This window comes from Apostichopus japonicus, chromosome 18 (genome assembly GCF_037975245.1).
Source record: "Apostichopus japonicus isolate 1M-3 chromosome 18, ASM3797524v1, whole genome shotgun sequence".
Classification (NCBI taxonomy): Eukaryota; Metazoa; Echinodermata; class Holothuroidea; order Aspidochirotida; family Stichopodidae; genus Apostichopus; species Apostichopus japonicus.
The window spans coordinates 18305080-18321213 of NC_092578.1; the positions used below are offsets into that span (position 1 = coordinate 18305080).

Here is a 16134-nt window from a genome sequence, read left to right on the forward strand (position 1 = left end):
ACTCCATTCTGCAGCTTTGCTTAAGAAATTGAATAAAATAGCAAATAGGAATACTTTCCCCCAAAATACAAGATCATGGCGACAATTCATCTTTCCCCTTCTGTAAAAAAAAAGGTTCCTTCGTTTGATTGGCGCTTCACACGAGGTTCAAATAGATAATACTACTGTTATAGCAGTGTGAGTTGTTAACACTGTGTATGGGAACTTATCAATAGCTTACATAACGTTTGGTTGCGCGTGTTTGCCCCACGTAGTAGATGCTTGGTGAACAATGCATTATTGTTATTGTAAACAATAAACCATTTTGTGTTTTCCATTTTTTTAACAATAAATATCCTACCGAGCGCAACCTTCACACCTACCCTTACCATTCCAAACGGAATATATCATTCGTATATGGTGCGTGTAACTCTTGTGAGTTGCCTTGGTGCATGTCTATATCTGAAAGAGTTGAATTCCAGCCCAGTATAACTTGATAAATGATTATTTAACAATCAGTTTGTAGCGAAAGTAAAACTGAATAAACACACTGCAGAAAAATGGTACTTCGATAAAGATATGAAAATTCATATTCACTGTACACTGAACCATTATACCAAATGACATGGTACTGATTTTGATATATGTGTGTTTTCCTGCATGGGTGCGTGCGTGCGTGTACAGCCTACGTGTTTTCAGAAGGCTGCATTTTCCCGTCCGTTAAAGAGTTACGAGTGGTACGATTCAGTTATTCATTATGATCTGTTATTAATGATATAAATTATTAAATAATTACTAAACGTATATTTTTTTCAACGGATATATCGTTCACTCGCAACTTACGCATGTCGTGGATGGGAAATCGTCACCCACTTGAATTTTGGCAAAGTAAACAGTTTAGGAAATGGAAGGTGGCGTAACTCCAAAATAAACCACTAGCAGAGAAACTTGTAAGCAAAACTTGTGTATCAAGGGATCATCAGCGCTGTAACGTACATGCTTAATTGAGACTGAATGTGCAAGAGCGCCACCAAAATGTAAAGCTTTTGAGAAAGTACAACTTTAAAGATGTTGTTTCAGTCAATTGTGTCAAGAGACCCCGTTTTATGCAATATCTTATAATCACACAAAACACAACCGATGCATCCATATCATAACGGCCTAAATCTTCCTTTTCAATTTTCATATAATCACATTATATTGATAAGTTGCTTCTTTTCAACATGATTTAGACGCTAGACAAGTAAGCGGACGCTTTGTGTATCTTTATTATGGAATGTATAGTACTGCTTTAATGTAAGTTGTAATGTAAGCATAACTGAGGGGTCTCAGAACATGACGGCATATGGCTTCTAAAGTTTAAATGAAAGGAGGTTCATTTAATTTCGATGTTCTGCTCCTAAAATAACAATAGTAACAGGTGAGGAATGTTTCTTGAAAAACAAAAAACATTTGAGTATTGATTTTACACGAGAGACCACTATGAGAAGAATAATCAATCGATAGAAATATAGAAAGATAGATAGATAGAAATATAGAAAGATAGATAGATAGATAGATAGATAGATAGATAGATAGATAGATAGATAGATAGATAGATAGATCGATCGATCGACGGACGGACGGACGGACGGACGGACGGACGGACGGACGGACGGACGGACGGACGGACGGACGGACGGACGGACGGACGGACGGACGGACGGACGGACGGACGGACGGACGGACGGACGGACGGACGGACGGACGGACGGACGGACGGACGGACGGACGGACGGACGGACGGACGGACGGACGGACGGACGGACGGACGGACGGACGGACGGACGGACGGACGGACGGACGGACGGACGGACGGACGGACGGACGGACGGACGGACGGACGGACGGACGGACGGACGGACGGACGGACGGACGGACGGACGGACGGATGGAGGGACATTTTGTGGGAAAACGGAACACAAAAATGGATGAGAAGCAAACATAATTGAACAAATGCTGAATCGAAGATAAAAAATTACGTTAATGACGAACAATTTTGTTATAATTAGCAAGCAAGATATAAAAAAAAAACTAATAATAGTTATAATAATAATATAAAAAAGTTCCCAGATTTTAGGGAAACCTTGAGACAGGCGTAAATTTGGGGTTCCGCAAACTGAAGTGAGGTCAACCAAGGGAGGTGTGTGCTAACATGTTAATCCAGGTGCTCGGTTATAATACGTGTAACAGAGTTTGCGCAGTGGAGTGCATTGTAAAGATCGTATTCCTGTCTTCATAACCTTTGACATGATGATTAGATGTGTATATAGTTTCCTATATACACGCTCCCTATAGACATTAGCCGTTAGGTTTACGGTATACCATGTAATCAGTAAAATGATATGAAAAAAGAAACTCATTTATTCTTAAAGATATTCCGTGATATATTTCTAATATTTCACTTTTTCGCTGTATTATGATTTTCTTCATCGTTTTTGCTCTCTATTATATGGGCCCCTAAATCAGGGCCTTCTGCTCTACATGGCCAATCTTGACCCCCCCCCCCAAAAAAAATATACTTTTGCTTTTTTATTTGGATTTCGGAGTGGATCTCATAACATATCACAAAATATCACTTTCAAACCCCTCTCTTGATCTGCAATAGCATATGAGAGTAACGAAAGTGAGGAGTTATGCCATCTCGATATCCCCGCCCCCACCCCGCTCCTCCTCACTGGATGTGTTGGATTAGCTTTCTCTCTATGTACGATACGATTGTCTACCCAAAACTATATAAGTGGGAACATCTGGCGACGAATATAGTTCATTCGTTAATAAGGTCATTTCTGCTAATTGGCTAAATTACTTTATTATTATTATTATACAAAATTTCTATAGCGCCTTATCCAATCAGAAATTTCTCTAAGGCGCTTTACAGTAAAATACAAACAAACATCATATACAAATATATAAATCGATAATGTAAGGTATAACAAGGGTAGAAAATTTGTTAAATACCATCTGACAATAAATTGTATAAAAACTGCAAATGTAAAAGCGAAAATGATACAAACAAATTCTTAAAATTTAAAATATATAGAAATGTGAAAAATTTTAAATTTTAAAAGCGCTATAAACGCAAAATGGAAAATGCGTTGTAAAAATGTGACAATATAGCACAATATAGCACAGTTAATGGAATGCAGATCTAAATAGAAAGGTTTTAACTAGTTTTTTAAATTCATCTATATTCTGTTATTTACTTGGAGTTTAGGTCTATAATTCAGTCCAAACGCCGTGTTTTCCTTATCACTGTGTTTTTGTTTTTTTGTTTTGTGGGGTTGAATTGTTCGGGGTTGGGTGTACACTCTCAACAACCGCTGGAGCCTTCCTGGTCCTATTCGATCATTAAAGTCACTAGTAACATATGTTGTTCTTATAGGTTGACACACGTTAATTGAGATATTGTACTATGAGTATACGACTGTCGATCTTGCTCCACAACTTAATCTTCCTTAAAAATGGTTCTTTCACCCTTTTATTTTGGGATTGGTGTCATATTTTTTGTTTCTTGTTCTCAGATTAACCTGCGACCAACCCTTTAATAGAGGATGACGTGTTTTTTTTTTTTTTTGGGGGGGGGGGTCAAATAATAGCATCGTTGTGTGGTACTAATGGAGTGACTGATATGCTTTACACGACTTATGCCACGATAAAACCAAAAGGTCTTCTCAGGCCTGTCAAGGTGTGAAAGGGGGGGGGGGGTGGCGCGTGGCCCTAGGGCTACAGCTACAGTTCCGAGAGCAGTTCGGGAGTTATGATGATGTTGAGCCGATAAAATATGGGATAAATGAACAAAACTTCTTATGATCATAATATAATAAAGGAATATGAAGAGTGTAATAGTGCGTCCGATGATAAAATCGTCCCGAATTGGCTCTTAAAGCCTCTCATTGTACTGGAAATGACATGGCATACCATGGGAAGAATTAAATTGGCAGGGTCATTCTTATTCAAATGCTTCAGGCCTTAATCCAGTTCTGTCAGTAAGCCCTCAGTAAGGGATTAATTACTCTGTATACTATAGACATCCGACCATATAGTCAGTCACTCACTTCTTATTCAACTTCAGGCTTCGAAAAGATCGTTACGTCGTCCCGTGATTTACCGAATGAAGAATATGTTTGGTTATGAAATCAAATATTGTACATGTCATATATTCTTTTTGACTTTATCCTATTCTGAAACGGTAAAATTATCTTAAACAGAATGAAACAGAAACATCAAAAGTAAGTTTGTAATATATAATATGCTTTCTGAAAGTTATACTGACGCGGTTACGTTTCGCGGAGTATTTACGTATATATTCACGTCTTATTGCATGCTTGCGTTTGATCGGTAAACGAAGTTGGTGTATAAAAGTGTATAAAGGAGATACAAGTCTAACAATGCTTGTCACCTGCATATCCCTTTAAACCCATCACGTCCCTTTTAAACCCTTCACGTCCCTTTAAAGCCTTCAAACACAAGGATATTCAACATTCTTTGCCTTATTACATTCTCATCACGGCGAAGTTAGACAAATCGGTTCTTCCCTTTGACATAGGCTATATGTGATCGATCGTGTATTGCTTCGCTCATAGTTTGTTAAAACATGACAAGTGGTATAAGTAGATTATCTGCTAAGCGTACATCTGTTTACTAAGAGCTAACATTTAAATCTCTCGCCAAAGCTCAGGGACTCCCTTATAGGCATATATGGAAACCTTGTGGTCTTTCCCTTGTTGAGATGCATATGGATATTCATATATACCGGTCACTGTACTTTGGTTATTTCTTTACTTTGCTTGCGTTTACAGATTTAGATTGACGTGATCAGTATAACCTAAGGGAACGTTTGTATGTATGTATGTATGTATTGTATGTATTTTGGATCCTCCTGCAAGCAGGAACTCGCGAAGAAGCCTCATTGGCTTATCAATGCCGCAAGCTGACCGAAGTCAGTCTCTTACATTCATATTTAACATTCATGATTATGAATTGTCAATTGTCAACATTATGAATTGTCAACAACTCTGTCACTGGACGACATACATTAATCTTGGAGTGACCCGAACCGAGGACCTTATGACTTTAAATGTTTTGAGACGTAGAAGCATAAATCTGGAGAGCTTACAACATGAGAAGTTAGAATAAGTTAGCTTCAAATGTAGACGTGATAGAAACGCCAAATGGTTATCAAGCAGGTCCCCATAGAAAAACAATGCGATATACCATACACAATAACAGGAGAATCTTGTTACCACGCCCGATGTGTATACTTTGTTTTGTTTTCTCCTTTAGAAATTTACTTTATGCAAGGGCGTAGGAACCGGGGGGGGGGCTGGGGAAAAATATGGGGGCGGAAGTATCATTCCGCCCCCCCTCCCGCTCCGCAAGTCAGAAAACCCCTTTTTCATTTCCAAATGAGAAAAAAATCTCATTTGGAGCACCAAATTGCATTTAAGGCCAGGTGAAAATGCAAAATTCTTTACAAAATGGAGTGGGAGTTGAAGTGTGCTATATTGCACCAAATTGCATCTGAGGCCACCTGGAAATGCGAAATGCAAAAAAAAAATACCCTTAGACCCCTCCCCCAGGCCGGCCATCAGTCTTCAGCCCCCCCACTCAAAAGTACCAATCGTCAAGGTACAATATTTTAATTTCAGAGTTATTTGCTCCTTTAATACCTAGTAGTCTCTTAAAATAAGGTTCACATTTTCGTCATTAGGAACGTTATCTTATAACTACAGCCATTGACTTATAGTACATTACAGTTTGATCCATAAAATCCTTGATCAAACCGCATTACAAATCTATGTGATCCATTTTTTTTTTTACAATGCCAAAAAACAAAACAGATGAACAAATCCTTCGGGAATTCGAGAGAGTTGAATGAAGCTATACCGGAAAGAAAAATATAAATAAATAATTGGACAAAAAGAAAGACCAAAAAATCGATAATTTACGGATGGTAATTGAACGCAATTTAATGTTCTCGTCTCTTGCGAGCTTTGCATCCGTGGTTAGTTGTGGTGAATAGTAATTCCCTCAATTCCACGCGCCATACGCCTTCCAGATGACTGTTAAGATTTAAGAATGCCCTCTCTCAACCGTCCATAATATTTTTCCAACTGCATGTAAAAAATCGATTACACGTTTTACAAGGGTATCTATCCTGCAAGTGACCAAATTAAGGTAAATGTTGAAGAATTAGAGGTAAAAATTAATCGATATATGCTAAATTTGGACTGTTGGCTCCTCCGGGAAGGAGCTCACATAAAGTAAGTTATAGTAAGAAAGAAGAATGCGAGAGAGAGAAAAGTGGAGAGGCAGCAGCGCAAAAGTGAAGTTCGCTTCCTTGTTATATTATTATACTTCTCATTTTCTGAAAACATTTCCATGTTTTGAGAGACAGTATTGAACAGAAATATGATCTGAAATTAATAAATCATTTAAGTGTATAATTGATGAAGTTATGATTCGTGTATCTAGTTGTATAATAATGCCATTAAAAATTGAACAGACCCAAAGTAAGTTTGAGCATGAGCGTAACCAGACGAAATGATATATAATAATTGTGAAATTCGTGTTTAACAGCGTCACATTTAATATTATAATATCAGGTCGTGTTTAACAGCGTCACATTTAATATTATAATATCAGGTATAAGACTTGGTCAAGTCTAAATATATCACCATCAAGCGACATGTGATTTCATTGTTCATGTTTATAACATAATATTATATATATATATATATATATATATATATATATATATATATATATATATATCATTATATAATATATAACATTATTTTATGTAGTGGAGATGGGTCACGTAATTATTATTATTATTATTGTTGTTATTATTATTGTTATTGTGATTGTTATTATTATTATTGTTGTTATTATTGTTATTGTTGTTGTTGCTGTTGTCGTTGTCGTCGTCGTCGTTGTTGTCGTCGTCGTCGTCGTCGTCGTCGTCGTCGTCGATGCTGTTGTTGTTGTTGTTATTATTATTGTTGTTATTATTACCTTCTGTTGAATATATCTTCATCAGTTATGATGGCATTCTGTTATCTTCATTTCTCAGTACATACTAACACGATGATTCTACAGTTACCAGGTTCATGTTGTCAGTTCATACCTTCGTGTGGCGGTCTCTATCGTTAACTGTCTTGTCCCATGATTCCTTGCGGGCCTCTCCTCCTTTCCTGGGGCCCTGATAATAATGTCACCTTCTTACACTAGGACTACAAAGACCTCGACACTTGGAACACGTTTTTCAACTTTGATAATGAATTCCTAATTTCCTTCTTGTGTGTTTGCACAGCTCGTTTAAACAACTAGCTGTATTTACATTCCAATGTAACGTATTTCCCTATGCAAATATACAAACGGAAAACATTGTTACTTTGTCATGTTACAGGAGACGTATAAACACAATCATTATACTTACGACGAACAACATTCCAGCAAGTGATAATAAGGCTAGACAGAAGTTTCTTGCGCCATTTTATGCGAAAACAAATAGTTTGTAACAATACTACGTTTTGAACTGAAGGCCTTGTCTATTGAGGTGTTAAGTCAAATGCAAACAACCAACATTGTTTCTAACTGACCGAAGCGCCTTTATTAGACACAGAACTTGTGTATATGTTTAACTTTGATAACAAGATAACAGCATTCTGTCAGTCAATTGACAAAATCTTGTGATATACCTTTCTCAATCATTAATTTTAGATAAAAATTCCAAATTTATATTTTTCTACTTCTTGAATGAATCGATTGAAAACTTCTTAATTACTGATAGAACTTTATAGAGATAAATTTATGCTTGAATATGTCATATATCGAACTAAATGACCTTAAGTTACAAAAACAATGCAACATATAGCGTTTGAATCATAAAGATCGCTCTTACTATTAGATATTGTTGAAAATTTTGTCTAATAATTGTTGATGTTTTTTTTTTATTGCAAGCCGGCCGTCTATCAATTTTTTCCATTTAGGAAAGACGGCTAATTTATATGAGCAAATGAAATGGAACTTTTATGAACTATTTGCTACTATCAGTTTCAGAATGGTGTGTGATCGTAAATAGTTGCAATACAGGTGCATGTAACTGTCAAATATTAAGAACTAAAGCAAGAGAAATTGTATTATCTTTTACTAATTGAGGAAGTTAGATTAGTCTATAATATACGTGTACTACGTGCAAATTGCTATGCTATATCAGTGTCCATAGCCCAGGCGGTTAGGGCGACCGAATATACGGCGTGAGGCCCGGGTTCGAAACCCGGTTCAGACTGGAAGTTTTTTCTTTCTTTAATTCTTCTAGATTTGTCCGGCCCATTGCCGTTTCAGTTTACAATATATCTTCCCAGGTCCGGCTAGTAATGATTCACAAATAATGATAATATTAGTAACAATTATAATGATGATTTCGAGGTGGATATATCATCATGATTGATCCCTCTAGAGTAAGGCAAACTATGTCACCAAGCATGATTTATAGTGTTGATCGATTTATATATATATATATATATATATATATATATATATATATATATATATATATATATATATATATATATATGTGTGTGTGTGTGTGACCAGGCTTACTGTCGACCTCCCTGTGATGGTTTCGAACCTCTGGACATAACAGAATATAAACAACAGTGTCCATAGCTTAGTTGCTTAGGGTGACCGGATAAAGAGCCTGAGGCCCGGGTCCGAATTCTGGTAGGGGGGGGGGGGCTGGAAGATTTTCCACTGCTCTAGCATTTCCGAATCCATTGTTGTTTCACTGATGTATACATTCATTCATTGAACAGAGTTCAATGATTTATCAACGACACACAATATGTTAAAGTTTCTAGGTTTGTGTCATAGAAACGCTTGTGGACAGGAAATTGCCTTTTAACGCCAACACAAGAGTTACAACGCATAACCTCATAGTTTGTAGTATACAAACGTGTAACGATATGTAACCTACAGGCGTAAATGGCTGAAGAAGGTTGAATAAAACCAAAAGTTTCTGCAAAAGTTCTCTCTACCGTATGACCGGTCATTATGTAGTTGCGTTTCATTTTCCATTTCACACAATAGGCTTATATATATATATATATATATATATATATATATATATATATATATATATATATATATATATATATATATATATATATATATAAGCCTACTGTATGGGACATTTGGAATCGAATATGTGTTAGGCGTATATCTTAAACTCGGAGTCGTGTAAAACAACATATTTGTTCAGTGTAAATCTGCGAGGACCAAACATTGTGTCACCCTTTGTTTGCTGAGAAATCTGAAAGCTCCATTATCAACAACAACCTTTGAACAAGAGAGACAGGTTTTGCTATTCATTGCGTGCCCATAGAAGAATGTCAAGTAGAGTGTCCAAGTTTTCTCAACGTCCAGATTATGATGATCGGTCTCATTTGAAAACAAATTTGGTAAGATACTTCCCCTTGTCTGTGCGCATTGATTGCACACACTCAATCAACGTCGTTTGTAGGCAAAAGCTATCGCTTTATGTATAACATTATCACTATCGATAGTAGCCTACACCGTTGCGAGAACCAATCACCTCAATGCGTGTTCGGTGCATCCCCTTAACATTACAGTATTTCAAACTCCCAGCTCTATCACTAGCAGTCGTCGGTGGAAACTCAGTGTGTACTCGCGAGTTTATAAGTGGCCTTCTCTAATGTCTGTCTTATTTATCCGAGAGCCCCCCAAAAAGGACAATCTCCGGATTACTACGGTGGAATTACAGAACCCAGTTATAAGTTGTGAAGCCGTGAAAACTTTTCGTCGTGCATCAATGTGTATGCAACGATGAGATTGAGTGGTTCGAAGGATTTTGGATACAATTGATAAATCTACTTGACGGAATTTTAGAGAGAGATTTTTTTCTTGTTTGTTGAGCAAACGGTTGATTAGAATTGCAAGTGTTTAATTGAAACTTGGAGGGAAGGAAGCGGCGGAAAGCGTTCGACACACGTGACATCGAATGAAAGGAAAGGTATACCTTCACTATATATTGTAAACAGTTTTGAGCTTTTCACATGTAAGTTCGATGGACGAAATCGGGTTGCTGTTACCATGGTGAGCAGATACCTAACGGATTTTAGTCTTTATATTACACTGGGGTAAGCTGAAAAACTTTTATTTTTATGTCTTTTATACTTTTCAATAACAAAACAATTTCTGCGTTATTTTCACAATAGATATTCGAACTATACATGTATCTAATATTTTTGTTGTTGTTAACAATACGATATCTAAATTAGGCCTAACCAACAACAACACATAATCCATTAAAATCCATTACTTAATGTATACCTCTTCTCGGCCTTTGGCTAAGATCATGTGTATTATCTGTGCCCTTTCGAGGGAAATGGTGATACACACCCGACGATGATCACACAGTCACAGTCTCGATTCAAGGGGACTGGGGCTGAGAGCGGATCAGTCGTTCGCTAGTTTGGTTATTTTCGTGACCAGGTTCTTTCCTGGGTGACTTTTCTTTAAAAAGTATACCTCTATAAATTGCCAACTTTCTATTACACCAAATATCTGACTTACTTAATTACGAGACGAGACCTCCCCAAAACATTGTCAGATTCACATTTTTTTTAAATAATATATACAATAACGCAAGCATATTTGTATCCAGGACTTAAGTTGATGTTTCACTTCATCAGTGTTGTACAAGAGAAATGTTTCCAATAGTTCTAATATGAAAGAGTAACAGAATTTCACTAAGTGGCTATGAGCTGTAAACTGCCCTCATTATATAGCTACGGAGCTGTTAATTGTTATATGTGGCTATGGGACTGCAATACAACGGTCCTATGGCTATGGGTCTGTGAAAGGCCCTATGGAACTGCCAAATGGCCCTATGTGTAAGTGGAGTTGTTAAAGGTCTAATGTGGCTATGGAGCAATAAATGACCCTACCCGGCTACGTGGTCATGGAGCTGTTTATGGCCCTAAGTGGCTGTTTAATGGCTCTGTGGCTACGGAGTTGTTAAAGGCCCTTTGGCAATGTTACTGTTAATGGTCCTATGTGGCTATGGAGCTAATAAGGCCCCATTGTTTCCTGGTGGTAAAGATTTCTAATGTTAATGTCACGGCAAGTGAATCATTGAAGCAAAGTTTTACTACATATTACGAAAGATACTTTATACCAGCTGCAAGCTGAATGTAGGAATGTTGCCGTCATTTAGCTGGAGGTATGTATTATATGTATGTATTTTAGATCCTCCTGTAAGCAGGAACTCGCGAAGAAGCCATTATTGGCTTATCAATGCCGCAAGCTGACCGAAGTCAGTCTCTTAGATTCATATTTAACGTCCATGATTATGAATTGTCAATTGTCAACAACTCTGTAACTGGACGACATACATTAATCTTGGAGTGACTCGAACTCGGGACCTTATGATTGAAAGGCACCGGCGTTAACCACTGAGCTAAAACTTGGTTGAAAACAGATGAATGAAACGTTTATACCAATCATCCTAACAGTAAACAAAGTATAAATAGTGCGTTAGATGTTTTATTGGAACTCCGTGAACGTATGTATTATTACGTCCTTAATGTCGAAATTAGCATGACGCCTTGATATTTATACTGTCAGGTTGTGTTGACAACTATAAACAATTTTTCTTTTATTGTCAAGTGTTGATTAATTTATCCCGGATAAGGTCATTCCCAAGTTCCTACAAAGGAATGTTCTTTGGAGGTAAACACCAACACTTTCTAGATCTCTTCATTCCACAAATATAATTGATTTTATTAATTTAAATGCGTTTATGTATATTTTTGTTAAAAAAAAAATAACTGGAAATTGTGTCGAGGGCGACAAAATTATTTTTTAATACAGCTTTTAAAACAAGAAGCCAGTTAGCTTTAAAAACAAAATGCTTATTGAATGACTTATCGCTGAAATCAAACATTTATTTGAGATTATTATATATTGGGTATACACGAGATTAACGCGTGATAAGGTCTACCCATGTTTACCCATATAAGTTTACCCATGTTTGCGCATCCTAAGTGCAAACTTTACACTGCTTTAAATAACAATTATCGTGTTGCTTTTTTATTTGGTTTTATTTCTAGCCCCGGGAGGCTTTTAATACTACTGTCTCTATATATAGAGGAACTTAGCCCCAACAAATTCAGAATAAGGTTAAAACTTCACGAAAATGGTGATAGAAAATCTTATCAACAGGAGTTGAATTATATTGATAAAATCAGTAAGAAAACTTATTTAGAGACATCTTTCCCAGTTTTCTTGAAAAGAATTGCGACACTTTTTGTAGCTGACGTCAAATGGATATAAAATCCAGCTGCCGAACTGATAGAATCACTGAAATAGGTAGTAAATATAGTAAATATTTATGTCATGTATAATTGCACCGAAGCTGCGGTAACCCGACAAGACACAATTTATAATAGCAATCCTGCATTTTTCTCCTCAGCATGCATGGAATTGTCTCATTGTGAAAGCAATGACTGTATTGCATTGAATATGTCTAACAGCTGACTATAGTAACTTAAAATAACCTTAGCTTATAGAAGACACAATTCATATTGGGAAAACTGCATATTTGTTCTCATAATTGAATTGTCTGATTGACTCATTGTTAAAGCAATGAATGTATTGTATGGAAAATGTCTAACAGCTGACAAGTAACTTAAGATAACCCTTGGCTTATGGAGACGTTCCAAGGTTATTTAATTATTAATTTATGAACGTATTATCGCTATCACGCGTTCAGTCTGGTACACGGGAAAACCAAAACACACTTCAATGTATTTTGGATTATGTTAGCATCTTTCAATGCTTTTCAATCTAAAGCTGTTATAAATGACTACAGCTGTGTAGATTAAGAAGATTCCAAGGCTTTTTCCATTAAACATATAGCTTCTAGATGATGCAAATGCGTTGAGAAGATAAGCAGTTTTTCGCCTCTCTTTTATTCAACCTGCCAGATGTTTATAAATAACTTCAATCGTCTGTTTCTCATATAAGAAAGAATTGCCATGCTGCCGTCGGAGATTTCATTCTCCAGGAGTGTCGTTGTTGCGTGTGTCACAGATTTAGGCCAACAATGAAATCATTCTGGCCTTTTTTTCTTCTTCTAAATATCATTTGTACCCATGAAAGATTTAAAAGATTTTCTAGATTCTGTCTTGACTAAATTCCCCCCAAATCTGAAAGAATGTGTTGCCTATATAGCTGAGAACGGAAAGCGATTTAAAGATGCCGTGTGTCTTGTTACCACGTGCGATAGTCATTAAATGAGATCCTATATAGGGGATTCATATAATTGACGTGGTACCTGGATTCTTTCGCCATTTCTGTTTAGGCTCAAAAGTAAAGAGAGAGAGAAAGAAAACTAACTATCAAGAGGAGGGACAAAACAGAGTGAACTCTTTAAAAGGCTATTGGAGATGTATCCTTCAGTTTTTAACATTCATCCGTGACAATTCCTGACACGTAGTGATATTGGTTATGTCTGTATTAGTTCTGATGATCTTATTCAGCATGTCACAATGTTCGTTACATGTCGCTATGGCTTGAATTCATGCTGTTTAGTAAACTATGTTTAATTTAGAGGCATTCTGATTAAAGTCATTGTTAAAACAGCCTATACTTGTCTTTTGGTCGACAAATTTGAATTAATTTAGCAATTACAGGCTGGGAATTTCAAAAAATGTTATTCCAATTGAGGAACTTGATGCCAGACTGAAAGTTAATCAGCAATCAGAAATTAATATATTTCATTGTTTCAACATTTCGTCGCCCACTTGACCAACACGCTTTCAATAGTATAGCACTATTACTATTAGTAGTACGAAATCACAAATATAAGTGTACAAAGCAAATTACACCATTTCAAAAGCTCTCGGGTCTTACTTCATTAGTGAAAACAAATTGGTGGACTATAGTCAAGCTGTATAGTCCGATAATTTACATTATGTGTAATTTGAAAATTGACAATATTTATAAATGTTATGGACTAAATTAATAAATGAAAAATCAATTCACAAAGCTGTTTCAATAGTGGCAGAGGTAAATCAATTTGATTTTTTTTAATATTCTCTCCGTTCTGTGCTTCGTCAACGCCATTGGTATTACCTACTGGCATAGGAGGGTGATTCGAACAGATCGGAACCGAAAGTTGTCCTGATATAAACAAAAGAGAATTAAACGAGGTTGTTTTTTAAACACCAGCTTAGTTTGCAATCATATTGGAATTTAAAATATGTTTTATTATCGTCATTTAGAATGCTTCGACGTAGTCAATTCTCTGTGTTTGTGTCATGATTGGCTTTGACAACATGTGAGCGAAAAGTGTTACACGCAATATATGCCTTAGATAAATTATCAATATTGATATGCTTATTCATATTATGGCATATAGCAATTATTACTGACATGATTTTGGTATACCCGAAAACATTTTTGGGTAACTTGAGGTGGTTACCCCTCACCTAAATTTAATATATCAAACTAGGCATTTATTTCAACATCTTCCGTGCTTTAACCTTTAATCAATTTTAACTAGAGGAGCCGGTTTTATTAAAGAATGTTCTTTTACCCAAATCACTTTCTATCCAAACTGTATACTTCAATTGCAAACGTTTGCTTGACACACTGCTTCAGAGCTATCTAATTGGACAAAACATGGTCGGTATAGGAACATTAGTACACATGTAGTCTTTATGATACAGTGTATGTCAAAGGTCATCGTGGTCGTATTGCTATTTACTCTCCGACTTGCAAAACTGAGAAGTGTTGACTGACCCTTGAAATGTATGAGATCAGCAATTCTTTGGATCAGCCTCTTGTTATGTATAGATGGGCATCGGTTCGGCTTCTTGGGAATTCACGTGTATGTATGTATGTATTTTAGATCCTCCTGCAAGCAGGAACTCGCGAAGAAGCCATCATTGGCTTATCAAAGCCGCAAGCTGACCGAAGTCAGTCTCTTAGATTCATATTTAACGTCCATGATTATGAATTGTCAATTGTCAACAACTCTGTAACTGGACGACATACATTAATCTTGGAGTGACTCGAACTCGGGACCTTGTGATTGGAAGGCACCGGCGTTAACCACTGAGCTGACACTCCTTGTGGGATAAATATGTTAATCTTGCAAAATGGAATTAAAGCAAGTATACCAAGGCCCAACCTTTGTAATGTTTTATATGATGTGGCCTTATTTTAATGACAAATAATTCCATGTCAATGATAAACGGGAAACGATAGTAAATAAAGTAATACAAAAAGGTTAAATTGTTATTGTAAGGTCACTGATGAAGAAACAATTATTGTATGATTATCTGTTGAGGTTGAGTTACTTTGCTATGGAATCTTGAATCACACATCATATTTAGTTCCCTTACTCCCCTAGCCACCCACCCACCCAGCAACTGTCTCCGGCCGCAGTAAACGCACTCCATCTTCCTAGAGTACAATATTATACGATCACAATATCATGTAAACTCCGGGTAACTTTATATATTCTTATTTTTCCCAGTTATTTCCATGACAGTAGTAATTTCATGCTAACCTTATATATACTTACCAACATACACATCATTCTATAAACAAACGTAATATACCGATCTATACGTATATCGTTGTATACTAACATCATATAATTAGCTATCATTTTATGTTTACCTATAATACACTTTCCTATATGTACATCATTCCATACAAACCTAATGTACTTACCCATATGTACATCGTTCTATATACAAACGTAATATACTTATCTATATATATATCATGTTATACTAACATCATATACTTAGCTATAAGCATATCATTTTATGTTTACCTATAATACACTTTCCCATCAGTACATCATTTCATACGAACCTAATATACTTAACCATATGTACATCATCTTCATACAAACCTAATATACTTAACCATATGTACATCATTTCATATGAATATAATATACTAACCCATATATGTACATCATTTCATACGATAATACTTACCGATGTTTACATAATTTCATACAAACCTAATATACTTACCCATATCGACATCATTTCATACGAATAT

General features: G+C 36.2%; 1 protein-coding gene across 3 annotated transcripts in view; it reads left to right on the forward strand.

Moving 5' to 3' along the window:
* Nucleotides 1–9320: 9320 nt before the first annotated feature.
* The window catches only part of LOC139958657 (corticotropin-releasing factor receptor 2-like), a 186622-nt gene continuing 179808 nt past the window's right edge, over nt 9321–16134 (forward strand). For all 3 annotated transcript variants that reach the window (XM_071955894.1, XM_071955897.1, XM_071955903.1), the window contains exon 1: nt 9321–10184. The gene's annotated coding sequence lies outside the window, so the exon portion shown is untranslated. The remainder of the gene's footprint in view (nt 10185–16134) is intronic.